This window comes from Adiantum capillus-veneris, chromosome 7, assembly GCF_014529385.1.
Source record: "Adiantum capillus-veneris isolate H3 chromosome 7, ASM1452938v2, whole genome shotgun sequence".
Lineage (NCBI taxonomy): Eukaryota > Viridiplantae > Streptophyta > Polypodiopsida > Polypodiales > Pteridaceae > Adiantum > Adiantum capillus-veneris.
This window is the reverse complement of record NC_140937.1, coordinates 117,543,847-117,561,245: the sequence shown is the minus strand read 5'-3', so window position 1 is coordinate 117,561,245 and position 17,399 is coordinate 117,543,847.

The following is a 17,399-nucleotide window of genomic DNA, read 5'->3' as shown; positions in this document are numbered from 1 at the left end:
TTGTGCTTTGTTTTCCACAAATGTAACCTTAATACTCTTGTGTTTAGTCCGTGATGATCTTCATGTCCCAATTTTGATATATCTAAAGTTGTCCTTAGGTTATAAATTGTATAAATTTTTTGATTCAATCTTGCTCTCTTGCATGCATGCTTGTCATTTGTGTAACTGTGGTTGTGTCATTTGAAAATTCAAAAGAGTATAAATCCGTTGGAGAAGAGAATGGGGAGAGAGAGAGAGAGAGAGAGAGAGAGAGAGAGAGAGAGAGAGAGAGAGAGAGAGAGAGAGAGAGAGAGAGAGAGAGAGAGAGAGATGTTTACCTTGTCTTATAATTAGGACCCTCTATAGTACATGGGGATTGTGACGTTCCAATTTTGATCCATGTACCTTGCAAAAGAATGATAAGAAGGGCTAAAACTTATATAAATTGATGATATATATCATTTTCAATATGTTCAGTTATAGATGTTGTTTACTTTGTATGTTTGAAAAAAAAGGAAAAAAGAGAACATACAAGTCTCCTTGCAGGGGAGAGTTTGCATAGACCTCCCCAGTTTTTATAATAATTGGAAACATGTCATTCCCACAACAACATGCAATTTTTGGTTTGTCCTTTTCATTGCATTGTTATTAAAGAGAAGAGTTTAGGGCATTTTACACACCCATATGTTTTGGTACTCATTTGTCCATTATTGGAACCATTAGGCAAATCTTTATGAATGAACTTTCCGGCATGTTTCCTGGCATGCTCCCATTGGTATACCACATCAAGTCGTGTAAGGTCACAGGGAGACCATAGGCTTTCAAAGAATTGACAAAACTAGAGGATGATCATATTGGCATCGTCTTGATTACAAGGATAGGTGATTGCATTTGGAGAAATGCCCTCACTTTGCATGTGGCTAAAGTATCCCACAACGTAGTTGTCTCAAACATGTTGGGCATATCTTTCAACCAACAACTCTCCAAGACTATATCCCCGAGACGAAATCCCCAAGAGACGACATCCTGGAGAGAATGACCATCAAGGCACCACAATGCACAACATCTTTTTCAAACAGCCGTGACCAGCAATCCCATCATGAACTATCACATCCATATGAAAGTCTTGTGTAAGGCCACATGCCTTCCATGTGAAAGCGTAAGTGAATGCCTTCGCAAAAAATCAAGCCATTTTGGTTTGTAAGAGTACTCTAAGCAACTTTATCTAGCGAGAGACACTGAAGTTTTATCTGTTGTAGATATTGATCAAAGCACTACCAAGCATGCCATCTTTCTTTAATGGCTTGTGACTAGAATTCTCATCGTGAACTTTCATACCCATGTGAAGCTCTTGTGTAAGGCCAGGAGACTTCAAAATGCAAGCATAGGTGAATGCATTTGGAGAAAGGTACTCTACAAGGATCCATGCCTTCAAGGTGCAAGCATAAGTGCTTGCATTTGGAGAAAGGATTTCACTTTGCATTTGGTTACAAAATCCCACACCTTCCTTTCCAAATCCCTATTGGGAATCTTGCAATCAAGGCACAAGCATATCATATCAGACATATCTTGCATTCAATGCATTCAAAGTGACAACATTAGAGGCTGCATGCCTATCAAGAACTTTCATGCTTTTGGGACGGCACCACATTTGGCATACACATTGATCAAGACAACTGAGTAGCAACATCTTGTGTAAGTCCGCATCAAGTTGCAAGCAGAAGTGATTGGAGAGAGGCCTTCACTTAAACCAGTCCAGATTTTCATAGATATAGCCATGTTGGATTTGGAGTGAGGCCTTCCCTTAAACCAGCCTAGGGCTTCCTCGCCACAACCATGCAGGGCATTGCCAACTTGTTTGCAACTTGCGAATATCACCCCCTACGTTCACATGAGTGGTGATCGGTGCTGAGTCAAAGCTCAAGAATAATAAAATTTGAAGGTGAATCTTTTCACTACGCATAAACCAAAATTTTCTTTTGTTGTTGCGTTCCCTTAAACTAGCCTAGAGCTTCCTCACCACATCCATGTTGGGCGTATCCTACAATCAGCTTCGTGCTCCCTTTCCACATCCATGTTGGCACATTTGACAATGAACACATTCCAAGTGATGACATTCCGGAGAAGAAGCCATCAAGAACTTATCATGCATTTGTAAGGGTACCACATTTTGTATAGACACTCACCAATATGCTCAGATTCCCCAGTTCTTTGTGTATTCTTATGACTCGATACATTCCTTCTTTGAGTATACGCTTTTAGTACGATTGGAAGAGCACTCCAAGAGAGTTTGTCCAAGATAATATCTAGAACAATCTTCTTTAGATATAGAAATTTGATCTTCAAGAGCTCTAACATAGTAAATATCTACAATCCGTGACTTTGAGAATCAGCTCCCAATATCTCACAAACATGTCTAAAATCAACTACAGTCATCAATTTGCAGCAAAGATTACTTCAAACAAGTTAAATCTCTATTCAAAGTGACATAAAAATGGCTCAATGCAAAAAACCATCTTTGCTACAAGAAAACAATGATTCTACATCATCTTTGGATATGCATTAAACACTTTAGACACGATTGGAAACTTGTAATCTTCAACAAGCTAGCATTCTTTACTTCCTTGCAAAAATCAATCATTTTTATTCTCTTCCCTTATACTTTGGGATTTAGGTCCACAAAACAACAAATGTCACTCAACTTCAAAACTTTTTCATAAAAGCAATTCTATTTGCTCATCTCACAAGCATCTGGATCACCAAAATTTGAATTATCAAAACTCAGATCAATGAAAATTTGACCACACATTTTTGTTAATGTACACTTAGGAAACACTACTATCATGTCATACTCATCATTTGATAACATCAAAACATTCAAATTTACCATTGGATTTTTCACTATTAGGTCAAGAAAAATCTCATCCGAAGAACTTTGCATTTGTACTCCTTCAACTTCAAACTTTGACAAACTTGGCTTTTGCTGCATTTGTAGTGTCACAACATTCTTCTCATCAAGAAAATCCAAAAATCTGAAATTACAACATCAGTTGCATCAAGACTTGACTACAAAAACATCAAATCAGTAAACTCTGCTTCGAAATGGAGTACCATGTTCAATCTTATGGAACACCATAAGAGACTCAAACAATTTTGAATTATTTTGGAAAAGTTTAGGTTGTTCTACTAAGAGGTTTAGGCAATGTAGACCAATTTTCCACTTTTAAGAATTTGACTTAAAAATTTGCCAATTCAGCTTTACATTAGAGAAAGTTTTATGTATTGTTGTTCCATTTTAATGTTTAGAGAGAGAGAGAGAGAGAGAGAGAGAGAGAGAGAGAGAGAGAGAGAGAGAGAGAGAGAGAGAGAGAGAGAGAGAGAGAGAGAGAGAGAGAGAGAGAGAATGAGAGAGAGAGAGAGAGAATGAGAGAGAGAGAGAGAGAGTGCTCTAGGCCAATGGGGTGAGGGCATTTGCTATGGAAACTTCATTTCAAAAACTACCTTTGAATTTTTTAAATGACTTCTCTTTGAAAGACATTATGAGGTAAATTTTCATTACGTAATCATTTTAGCTCAATAAGGTATCTTTCACCAACCAAAAAGAGTTTTTGAATCTTCTATTGTCCTTGTTTTCCCTCCTATTTCCACCTCCCTCCTTGTCCCACCACCTCCCTTTCCCTCATCTTCCTGCTACCCTCTCTTCACCTTCATCGTTTGTGTGTCATCTTTCTTAAGTAGTGGAGTCCACCTAGTCAAAGTGCCCCAGCACATCCATTGAAACCATCACCATCTATGGAACATTAGACGATCACAACTAGTGGATCCCAATATCCATAAACAACGATAGTTAGATTAAAATACAGTAGAGCAAGAGAAGGAAATATATCTCAAAAAAATCAATTGTTGTAATTTTGGAAAGGAAGAGTGAGATATATTTTAAGTTTTTTGGATCTAAGAAGACAATGAAGGAATTTTTAGTGCAACATGTTTTTATGTGCAAGGAGCTTCACCTGCATCTTGAGAGCTCCAATCTTCTTGTGCACATAGCTAACTATAAGTAATTTATATGTTTACACTAGTTTATTGACTATTCTTTTCACTCTACTTCTTTGTGCTATCGATTGTTATATTTTTATGCTTGTTTTGGACTACTATGATTCTTACAGACATGTATCCTCAAGCATAGAAGAATTAAAACTAGTGGAGTGTGTCAAAGACATTTTGAATTTTTGCATGGATCCATTGGGAAGGAGATTTACAAAGGTATAACTCATGTCTTTCTTGCAAAGGAGGTATTCTTTTATGATCGTTTCTATGTTCCACTAAGATCCATGAACAATCGGCGTAGTGCCTCCAAGATTGCACTGCTTGATTTTAGGAGTGGAGAATGGCCAGTACCAAACTTAACAACAAGTGAAATCTATATGTGCTGGATCTTTTATGAAATCCAAAAATGTCTAAAGGCTAACATTATAAACAAAGATCATAAATTGTGAATTTTTTATGCCAATCAGCTTATTTTGTGGATTTTTTTTTGACAATTACAAATGTAAAAGGTTTTAGAACAATGATATCATTTAAGTGCCTAGACACAAAACATGTAATAGAATTTGTGGATGAAATTTGGACTCAAAACATAGTGAATAGAGTCATTTGCAAAGTGCAATATCGCTTTATTACCTATAAATACATTATCTATATCCAAAATTTCATTCTATCATCTTTTAACAATTGTTGGCATCATGTGGGGATGAATTGGTCTCTTTAGATCAAAAGATGTATGATTATACTAAGAACTCCATCCAAGACATTAATATGTGTATGAACAATCGATAGTTGGCCACCTTCAAGATGTTAGCCCTAGAGTGATGGGAGTATATACAATGATGGGGGATAAAACCTCCTAGTGAGGAAAAAAGTGGCACAGCAATCTTGAATGTATTCACAAACATCACTACCACATATATGGTAACAAATCCCCCTTGGGAGTGATGCAGTAAATGAGAGCTAGCACATAGTGTATAGGGAAGTCTCATGCCCTAAGGACATGATCAATCCCAAAGCTTTGTGGAAGGTTTTGAACTTCTCCTAAGGCAATGCCTTCAGGAACGGATCTGCAAGGTTGTTTTGTGCTGACACATAAGCCAAGCAAAAGTCTCACAAGTAGCCAATTCTTCAATTCACTAACTAGTGTTTCATTTCTTTAATAGTGGGAGATGTTGGATTAACCACCTCCACTTTTTGTTGGGGACATCTAACTTATAATCTTGCATCAATAATCTACATATAGATACAAAGGTTATTCATTAAGTTTCAATAAGCTTCCTCAATGCAAGGACTTAGGTGCAAGGCCAAACCTTAAATATGCCAAGACAATAGAATCATTGATCCCTTTCTTTTCCAATTTTTAAGAATGTCAGCACTCTCGACATCCGGGACCACATAGACTTTGGGGTTAACACTTCTCAACAATGATGGTAGTTTTTCTTCAATGCTCCCTTGTTTCCAACACCTCCCTATGAATATCCATCTCCTCCCCTTGCTTCACATCTTCCTTCTCCTATATGATCTCATCAATTACCACTTTAGGCTCTTTAGGTTTTCTTGATGAAGGTATGTCAAGGATATTGAAGGGTGGTTTCTCATCCTATAGAGGTACGAGTTCAAGAAGGTTGCAAAGTCTGTACCTTAACCTCCTCAATATAATAATGTCTTTCTCCATTAGTGTTGGAAGAGCTCTATTAAAAGGTCTTTAGTAGACTCTTACACACAGTCCAAGGCACTTTTTTCCCACCTCATATATATCTTAAACTGCTCTATGACCTACTTGCAAATCCTTTGGAGAGGTAGCCTAGGGATTTCCACTATGAGATCCTTTTGTGCTCTCCTAATCTCCCTAAAAAAATTCATTTTTGGGGAAAAACTTCTCTTCTTTAGAAGTAGGAGCTTGATATCAAGTCCTTGTTTGGGTGATTTCTTTTAAATGTAGCCCTTTACCCTTTCTTTGAGTTCTCTCCTTCCTCTTTGAGCTCTCTCCTTGCTTTGACTCATTGATGGTTCTTTCCTTTTGACATCTTCTCTAGGGACCTCTATTGTAGTGTTTTGTCCTTACCACCATCACTTAATTCCAATCTTGTATCATCAACAAAAGTACAATGGAAAAGATACTAAGTGCTAATGATTATTCTCCCAATGTGAAAATAGTGTATACAAAGGCTTGTCCAATTATGATAAATTCGTGCAAAGGGGACACACTTCGAAAATAATGTCATTTTTAATGGTATCCTCCCTATGCAAAAATAGTGTATACGGAGGCTTGTCCAGACATACTAAATTTTCATAGGAGGAGACACTTGAAAAAAATGTCAATTGGTAATGGTATTCTCCTTACTCAAAAATAGTGTATGCAAAGGCTTGGTTGAGCATAATATTTTTATATAAGAGAGAACTACAAACTTGCTATTCTAGAAGAGTGGGAAGAGCATCATAAAGGATTTGTGGACTAACACACCATGTCTATTATCAATGCTTGATACAAAATCTCATAATTTTATTAATGATTTTACTATTAGAAAGCATGTCTAGTTTTTGACCAAACATATGAAGAGCAAGGGCCTCCCATAGTGGAAGAATTCCATTAAAAAAAAAGAAAATATTGAAAATAGAGAACGTGGGCATAGAAGGTCCAAGAGAAACAAAAGAGAAAAAGCCAAGATTTTCTAGTGATGCAAATGGTCATGATTTGTATCTAGGATCTAGACAGGAATATGTTATGATTGTCAATGATTGGTGTCTTTGTGCAAGTACTAGGTATGTGCAGTCTGGTGCATGGAAATGTCTACTAAGCTATTTTTTGTGTCCTTTTCTATTTTGTGTGTATAATCAAGTCAAATTATCTTCTTTCAAGAGGGTGTCACAAGTTGATGAAGTGGCATAGCCCTAAAGAAGGCTAGGTTTCTAAAGTGTCCCCCTCCAATGGACACCCAACTGGCATCAAAATTAACATTGCAAATCATGAGTGGATGTATGACAGCCTTGGTGCATATTTTAATGCTAGATTAGGGTACTTCTTTTGGGAGAACCAGCTTTTAGGATTGGTAGCTTTTTGGAACACCTAGTTTCTGGGTCCCCTGTACCTTTATAAGTGAGCCTAGGGCCTCTCTCTCTCTAGAAAATGAGTTGTGGTAGACTTGCAGAGAAAAGAGCCATGGTAGTACTTTGTGAACAAGCAATCAAGAAGGAGATACCAAAAGGGGAACCATATTTGGGGCTAGTGCATGTGGAAGTAGAACTCCATCGCTTCATGTCGACTATCCTCTTCTCTCTCTCTCTCTCTCTCTCTCTCTCTCTCTCTCTCTCTCTCTCTCTCTCTCTCTCTCTCTCTCTCTCTCTCTCTCTCTCTCTCTCTCTCTCTCTCTCTCTCTCTCTCTCTCTCTCTCTCTCTCTCTCTCTCTCTCTCTCTCTCTCTCTCGCCACATTTGTGGCTCGGGTTCGATGGATCCGCCTATTGATGGGGAAGGGCCGGGGGTAGATAGCTACACCACCCCAAAAAAAGCAACATCTACATTTAAACGGAGAAACAGAGATACTGTGCTATCACCAGGATCCTTACGAGTTGGGAAAACCTCTAGGATACATGATGAGCTACTGATGGAAAAGGTCCAGGTGATGCTCAAATCAAAGCTAAACCATATGAGGGATGACATCAGGAAGGAAATGCATGCGAATGCTGAGAGCTACAGGAACTCCATGTATAGAGACATGATGAGAGAGATCCGAGGGGTACAGAATGAGGAAATTCAGAGCTTGAAAATGGAATTACGAAACCTAATCAAGGCCGAAGTAAATGTAACAGAATGCGTTATGCAAAAGGAACTCGATGAGGCAGTAGCAAGTTTTGAAGCATGGAGAACAAATATGGAAAAGCACATGGGGAAAAAAGATGCAATAATCGAGGAGCTAAAAGGAGAACTTGCGGCTTGCAAATTTGCAACTAAGGATAAGGGAGACGACCAACCTTCGGTGCTGAAGGAGCTCGAGGACATGAAGGATCAGATGAAAGCTCTACGAGAAGGAGATGAACAGAAATCAAAAACGGCATCTTCATGGGAGGAACGTCTTGTTAAGACACAAGAAAAGGTTGATGAAGCAGAGAAATGGATTGAGGATGCAAAGAAAGGGCAGGCCCAGAGGCCTGAGACCACACCTACCTCCACCATTATTAACATGACCATTGAGGAAGAGAAAAAAAGGAAGAATCGGGCTCTGCATGTGCGGGTCACAGGAGTCAAAGACAAAGAGAATGTAGATGAAGAAGTGAGGGAACTACTACAACGCATGGGCATCATAGAGCCTACTCACATAAGTGAATGGAGAGTGGGCATGAAAGGAATCGACGAGAAGGGAAACGTAAAGGATAGGGCACATATTCTCCGCTTCCCGAATATAGAAATAAGGAAAGAATTTCTAAAGAAGAGGCCAACTCTTAAGAAAACCGGTATTTTCCTGGGAGATGACCCTACATTGGCACAAGTGGCACACATGCAAGAGTTGATGCCAGAGATCAGGGCAGCAAGAGAAAAGGGGAAAATCACCTTTTATAGAGGAGGGAAAGTAGTGGTTCTGGAAAAGCGCTCATCATGACGGTGCGAGACCTATGGGGCAACGCTCCGGATAGCGGCGTGGAATTGTAATGGATCATATAGGCTAGATGTAGGTGCCTTTGAAGACATCTTTAGGGACACAGACATAGTTTTCTACTCAGAGACACACCAGATACCGGGACAGCTTATGCCACATGTGAAGGGGTATTTATGGGAAACAGCTGGTCGACTAGACAAGAGATCTCTGCGAGGTAGCCAGGGTTCAGGAGGAGTAGCAGTCTTATTTAAAGAGAAGCTGAAACCACTACTACAGATTATCAGGAAAGATGAACAAGCAAGGTATATGTGGGTGAGAATGAGAGCCGAGATAGGTAGATTTCTATATATCGCTATATGCTACTTCCCTCCAAGTACATCAGTCTACTCCTCACCTAAAGGACAATCCCCTTTCTCCATATTGAATAATGACATATGGGATTTCTCTAGAGATGGAGACATCGTTCTCTTAGGAGACTTTAATGCCAGAACGGCCAACTCTCAAGAAGTATTCTATGATACCTCTGAGGAAATGCTCAGAGAAGTGGATTTATCACAGGAGGGGCTTACTAGAAACTCATTGGATAAAGAACACACTGAATATGGGAGACATCTCAAGGAAATGGCAACTATACATGGTTTGGCCATACTTAATGGTCTAGAGAATTTCCCTTTATCTGGGGGATTCACATGTTTCCCGCACAGGCATGGGGCCAGTACAGTGGATTATGTCATGACTTCACCAAGATTTATTTCTAGTATCGAGGACTTTAAGGTGGGACCCAGACCGGTTGGGATTGCAGTGGATCATGCTCTCTTGACCTTATCAATCTCCTTCCAATACAATGCCTCTCAAGTACAAAGGAAGAAGACACACACAAGATATACTTTCACACCAGAGACTGATTCAGTCTATGTGGAAAAGATCTATAATAGGATGTGGGCAGTCGAGCCAGTATATAGTGTAGAGGAGATTACTTCTCAGCTAATAGAGATACTACATGGAGCAGCACAAGAGGCATACCCACATACTCAACCTGATCAGAAGAGAGGATCTGGGAACATGCCTCAAAATAGTTGGTATGACGAGGAATGCAAAGAGACGAGAACCCAGATCCAGAAAGAGCTTGCACTTGGAATCATCACATATAAGCAGTCTCGGATTGCTCTTCGGTGTATAGTACATCGCAAGAAAAGGACATTTTTAGCCAAACTAGAGAAGGATTTATATCAGCTCTTCTTGAGTCAGGACTCACATGAGGCCTGGCGTTTATTTCACGAGCACTCATCACCTCTGACAATTACTTCTCCTGAGATTTGGGGTCAATATGTAACATCATTATATACGGTATCTGGACAGCCTCCATTACCAGATCCGCTAGAGCCATGCCCTGCTACTAGTACTTTCTTTACTACGGAAATGGTGGAAAAATCCATTGATAAGATGAAGACAAGAAGAGCATAGATCATGAGGGTTTAGTAGCAGAACATCTGATCCATGCAAGGGATCTACTTTCAGAAGTCCTTGCTCGTCTGTTTAATCGGGTCATGTGTGAAGGATTACCTGAATCTTGGAAATTATCTACTATCGTACCTATTTTCAAGTCAGGGGATCCTATGATACCCGAGAACTACCTTACCATTATGGTAGGTCACACATTGGCCCGACTGTACGCATCCATTCTTGAACAAAAATTGAGTAGATGGGCAGAGAATGAGGGCATAAGGGCAACAAGACAATCTGGATTCAGGTGGGGTTATTCCACTTTAGATCATATTCTTACGCTCAGAGCCATTATTGAGGAAGGAAGAGCAAGCGGGAGAAGGATGTATTGTTGCTTTGTGGATTTTCGGAAAGCTTTTGATACAGTACCAAGGGCCAGATTGATGCGCAGGATGCAAAAGTTAGGGGTCCCCAAAGAGACTATTTGGGGGATCATGGCCTTATACGGGTCAGTATCTGGTTATGTACGTACTCTAGAAGGGGATTTCGACACTGCTCATTCCACCGTTGGAGTAAAGCAGGGATGCCCACTGTCCCATACTTTATTTGGTATGTACATAGATGAGGTATCAGATTACATTGATAGAGAGGGTGACAGAGGTGCTCAACTTGCAAGGTCATGGATCCCTTTGTTGTTGTATGCAGATGATATTGTATTGATAGCAGAATCACCAGATGGAATGCAGAGGCAGCTAGATGCATTACATAAAATTCGCGGAGGACAGTGGACTGTCGGTAAACTTGGGTAAAACCAAAGTTATGGTGTTTAACACCACACCGCAGTGGGTTAGGAGATCGGCACCTACATTTGCATATGGCCAGGTTACAGTAGAGTACACAGATGCATACACATACCTTGGTGTGGTATTTGTAGGACCGAATTTTACTCTTAAGAAAGCAGCAGATGCTAGATTGTCCAGAGCCTCTGCGGCCTTGGGAGGGTTGGAGAGGATGTGTTCACAAGTGCAGTTTCAGGAACCACGAACAAAACTTTGGCGCTTTGATACTGTGGTGGCTTCGGCTATGCTTTATGGGGTCCAGATTTGGGGACCATCTGTGGATCAGGATAGTTGGAAGTCAATGGAGAGACCTTTGGTATCTATGATTTCCCGAATGATTAGAGCCAAGGCCTCCGTACCACACGCGATTACCCGAGCGGAACTAGCCGCCCCTCCGATAGAAATTGAAGCTCTTACCAGATCAGTGTCCTTTATACATGGCTTGTGGGATACAAATAATCGCCGATATACTAGACTGGCCCTCGAATCCTCTCGACAATTAGCAATGCAAGGGGGTACATCATGCTGGTATGCGCAACTGTCCTCGTGGTTTCAGAGACACGGGTTTAGTATGGAAAGATTACCCCCCTTCCAATACTCTCTTGCGGCTCCATCACTGGAAATTACACGAACAGAGATTAATAAAGTCATCCGTCGGGATCTTATACAGTTGGATACTAAGAGGACATGGGTAGACCCTACACAAGAATTGGGCACGAAGATGGCCAACTACAAAGAAAACTTCCTATAGCTATCTGAAGATGGATTTGTGATTCGCCCGAGCTATATGGATACCCACCTATCTCATGGTTTGAGATGTGCTATTGGTCAGATTCGTACATCCTCACACCAGCTGGAAATTGAATTTGGCAGATTTAGGGGAATCCCACCTGAGAGCAGAATTTGCAAGTTATGCAGAATGGAGCCAGAGACAGAATTACACTACATATGCCATTGCACCATATACTATGAGATATGTGGGCGTTTCCATTGCCTATTTAAAGAAGGCTTTGGACCTCTAGATAGAGTCATGCAATACCAAGATCAAAGATGCTTAGGCTTGTACCTACTGGAACTACATCGGCACAGGGATAATCTAATGAGAAGACAAAGAGCACTACAGCCTCAAAGGCAGATCACAGATTTCTTCGGATCGAGAGTAGCAGAAGTGGAAGGAGAAGCAAGAGGCCAGCAGCCAGCACAAAGGAGTACCCACATTCATACCAAAGGCACCCTCATTGACAAGGCGATTGAGCTTAGGAAATCGAGACGACCACGACCACGACCGAGATGCAGAAGCACACTTCACCGGAGGAGACTACAACAAAGGATTAGAAGCATTCTAGCCAGACACCCAGAATTCTCCTAAGAAGTTTATTTAATACTTTGTATTTAGTTTTTCACATTTATTTTCACACTTTCACACTTAGTACTTTGGTACTAAGGTACCCAGACAATGTAACAGATTCACCACTTTTGTATCAGTTTGGTCTCATAGGTCATTCTGGCCTTTTGCAGACGTTAATATAACATTTCATTTCATTTCTCTCTCTCTCTCTCTCTCTCTCTCTCTCTCTCTCTCTCTCTCTCTCTCTCTCTCTCTCTCTCTCTCTCTCTCTCTCTCTCTCTCTCTCTCTCTCTCTCTCTCTCTCTCTCTCTCTATTCAAGTTCAATTTTTGTAGTTTTTTTATTGTGTTTCTATTTATTTCTTGCTTGGATGTTCAAGCCTATGAGAGAACTTGCATCATCGCTTTCGGAATACTGTTTGTCCAAGCAAGTCTCTACCATCCAAGAGCTCATGGACCATGTTGTGGTTGGCTACAAAATAATGACACAAAGAGTAGAATTTAAAATTGATGACCACCAAAAACTACATAGAATCCTCGACCACAACGCAAAAATTATCAAGATTCTAATGACATTTTGACTCCACCTTCACACCTTTCTTGACCACTCACCAATGAGACATCAAGAAGGCACGTGTTGTGAATGCTTCTAGAGTGGGCACACTTCCTATGCCTATCCCCACAAAAGTGACAAACCTCTAAAGAAACCTCCTACAAAGAAATCCAAAACCTCAATGGAGCTTGTTCTAGATATTTAGGCAATTTCTATCCCCGATACTTTCAAGGAATTGTGTGGAGCCTATGGAAAGATTCATGTGGCCACAAATCATTTATCTTCTTTGATCCAAGAGCCACCAAAAATTTCATTTACCCAAAGTTCCTCAAGAATATGGACTTTGGGTACGAACAATGTTTTGGAGGCATTGAGGTAGATCTGGCTACAAGAGATACCAACACAATTGTCCCACTTATTGATGCTCTTCTTGTCACTAGTCAAGGGTACCATGGCAAGGTATGTAGATTTTCATATCATGAATTTAGGGCATTGTGATTCTCTTTTGGGTATTTTCTAGCACAAAAATGATGGTACCATTCATACTCGCAACAAAACCATCACTTCAAACCAAATTGGCTTTGAGTTTGATCAATAGAAACCAATCTTGAATGATTTTAGCTTTGCTTTATCTTTTGGAAATTTTTTAACACTGTTTAATTTTTTTGTAATAAATTATATAAATTTTAAACTTGGTTGGTGCTAATTTAATTTGTTTGGTTGTGGTTTTAATATTGGTCTCAATGTTCTTTTTTTAACTATACTCAATGCAGGCTATAGTCAGTGGAGCAAAGACAACAGTCTTGAGAGCATTTAGTTGTAGATGGGAACCTCTAAAGATGCAAGATACAATTTGCGGAGTGTTTGGGCATATATGGAACCCTCATAGCAACACAAAAAATTTCAATTTGGGGAGTGTTTGGTTGTATTTGGATGTCTTTAGGTTATGTGAGTGCTTGGGGGATTCACTATTAGTACTAGGGAGATGTCACTTGTGTGCACCAAAGTTTCCTTTTTGCCCCTACGTATGGGAGCCTCCTTTGTAAAATCTACTTTTTTTGTCTTATTAAACCCCCCTATTGTACATTCACATGACACCATCGAGTGCTTATTTTTTGTGAGCTTCTAATTTAGAGCTTTTAAAGAGAATTTAGAGCTTTTTAATCATGATGCTAATTTTTCATTGTAGTACCCAAAACAATATCTTTTTCAATGCATTATTGATCATAATACATCAATACACTTGGATTCAAGACATCAACCCTAATGTACTCTCTCTATCATTATTCTCATAGCAAATCATTTTAAAATAAAGTATAATATATACTGAGTATTGACACAAGCTAGTGATTTTGATTAGCAAATAAATGCCTCAAACCATTGTTCTAAGTGCTTCTCAAGAGGCTTGTGTAGTATGCTTTGTTAATTAGTATTTATAAGACCAAGATACTACTTTTCTACTAAGCAATTTTTAAATAGTAAGATTCAAAGAAATCAGAATCCTCATTGCATCTATCAACGTAGGGTAAAGGGGCCAATATGAGGCCACTTAAAACATGAGGGCCAATAGAGGGACATTCACTTTGAATGATCAAAATTATATGATAGGATTGGTAGTTTGCAATGAAATTGATATGAAAAGATAGATCATATCAAGCTCTTGCCATTCCCAATGCCATCCCAATCATGATTTTTATACATTTTGGTAATATTTCCATTTCATTTTAAGGTAGCCTTGTTTTGGACCCCGGTCCGTTATTGGCCCCTCTACCCTTGAAGTAGAAGACCTTGGACTACACAACTTGTAGTAGTCTAAACGGTGCCTCTATTGTGTCATTCACAATCAAAGCCTTCTTTTATGCTATGAAAGTTCAAATTATGCTCTTCATGCTATGCGGTAGACTGTGAGCCTTGTAAACAAAATTACATTGTAATGCCTATGTTATGTCATTCACAACCAAAATCTTTTTCTATACTATAGAAGTTCACTTTAATTTCTTCATGCTATGCACTAGGTTGTGAGTGTATATAACAAAGCTACATTGTTAGGAAATAGTATGTGAAGGGAATTATTGACTTTGGAGATAGGCACTCATAAATTGAGAGGAGAGAGCAAGGCGCATTGTTAACTACAAGAGAAAAAGTTTACGGAATTATCATGTGAGTTGTCACTCCTATGAAAAACAAATATGACAGGTAAATGGTAGGGACACTTGTCTTCATGCTACATACCCTTGCTAAAACTACTCAATAAATTCAAGTTACCTCCAAAGTGGTAAACACATTGAGGAGAACACACAATCCCTACAACAAGGGGGAGCCCTTCATTTTTTACTACTAATATTTTCATGTTATCCAATCTCTTATATGAGCATTCATTTTAACAAGGAGATCAAGCACATTTAACACCATTATCCTAGAAGGCGCCACATTGAACCTATTTTAAGACCTACATGTGGATCCAAAACAAGTGCATAAGAATGTGATTTGAACTGTAAAATCTCTTAAGAAATAAATTTATTGCAATTAATTTTCATTAGTATTCTAGCATTCACATAGACTATCGTTGCTTCTTACATGTGATATCAAACTTTGTATTTCTTCATCTATTGTAGCTCTAGCACAAGCCTTGCAAATAAATAGATAAATATTGAGCTATGTTGCATGGAAATAGAGAAATTTAATGTACTATGATCCAAGTGCATGCTTTGGCAACCCCTTTTCCTTAAGAGACTTATGGATTTGTTTCCCATAATGCAATAGAACCTCTTTTATAATTGCAAATTTTCTAGTTTTTTAAAAATTCCCAATTGAAAACCCCATATTTTGAGATTTGCATGCTATAATTACATTTTTGGGGGTATCCTTGTTCCCCTCCCTTCCCCTACTGGGTTGAGGATAGAATTTTTGACTATTGGTAAGTATGCACTTTGGGGTTTTGAGCAAGCTTCTATTTAGATAAAACAAAAGTAACAATTATAATAGAAAATTTTACTAAAGATGGAATATATATTAAGGTCAAGTATGGGACTGAAGAAACTATAAAGGATATTTATACATTTGAACCTGTAGATTTTACATATGCTACATTAGTGCAAAAAAAAATTATCTTACTTCAGCTATGCCTTCTAGGGAATTACTTGTAAAGCAAGTAATTTTGGAGTGTGTAGATTGTTTTGATCTATGGAAAAAGTACAAGTTTTACATTGTAAGACCAATCCAAAGAGACCCAAAAAATATAAAGCACAAGTGTTGAACTTAAAAGAATGGTATTCTGAACTTTGTTCCTGGTCTATAAAGCCTTGGCTTTAAAATATTCATACAACAATAGCTCACAATTCAATGGCATGAATGAAGATAGTCTATAAGCTTATAGAAGAATAACATTTTTAATAATTTGAGTGGTGTGAAAAGACCACAAAGATGTAACTAGCAAGCTGAAAGATTAGTGTTTAAGATCTAGGTCAAAAAAATTTAGTTTCCAAATCTTCATATAGGAAAATCTCAGAGACCACACACGGACAGTCTAAGCGTTCATAGAAAAAGAGTTCATAGACTGGATCCATGTAATAAGATTAGAAATCAAGGTGTAGTATTTTGATTACAAAAAAAGCTTTCTAGCTAGACATCTTTGCATTTGTATTCATTAATGATGTCATTGGCTACTTGTTTAGGGATACTTTCAACCTTACCATGGTGGTGCTAGATTCTTTGTTATTCATCTACCAAATTCTTTTATCTATGTGTTGTGTAGCACCAATGCCATACTCAATTGCTTCTTCCACAACTATATCCAGTTTCAAATCTTCCACTCACAATCTTTCTCAAGGTTTCTAAGGTAAAAATTATATTGGATTGTGCTATATTTGTTAAAAACATTATCTAGCATATAAGCCTCAAATTTGAAGATTGTGTAGAGTCGTGCAGACAATCTTTCATCTCTCAACGGCATTATGACTGGAATTCTTCTTCCAAAATCATGGATTTATTGCAAGAGAACGAGTGAAAAAATCTTTTCCCAAGATATTCATCAAAATTAAAAATTATCAAAATATCCTTTATCAATTTTAATGCATTGCTCCAAATATTTGTGTCTTTCTAACAATAGAGTTCCATCTTAAAGTGTCATATTTATATAATATTTTCACAAATAGAGGCATTTGTGTCTACTTATAATAATACATTCTAGTTTGAGAGCCCACAATGCCATGCATCCAAAACCATAGATTTGTCATCTTTGATTGAGGGATAACTCATCTTCCTATCAGGAGCTCCAGAAAGAAGAGTGTTTGGAGATGTTTATGAGAGTTACAAGGGGTATTTTGAGAAATTTAAAAATTTTTAAGGGCATTTTGATTTTTTTTTGGAAAAATACAAGGGGTATTACCAGAATTTTTGGAATTTGAAGGGTACTAATTTCCCCTTCGCACTAAGTCTAGTCTCACAATTTCAAGAAATAATTTTCCACTTAGAGACCGTTCGTGTGCAAAAAAGATGTTTTCTTTGGTCTTCCTGCAATTAGTCTCAAAATTTCATGAAAGATTTTTTCACTTCGTGCATCACTAAGAGCTCACAATCCATCCGCGCGCGTGGACGGGC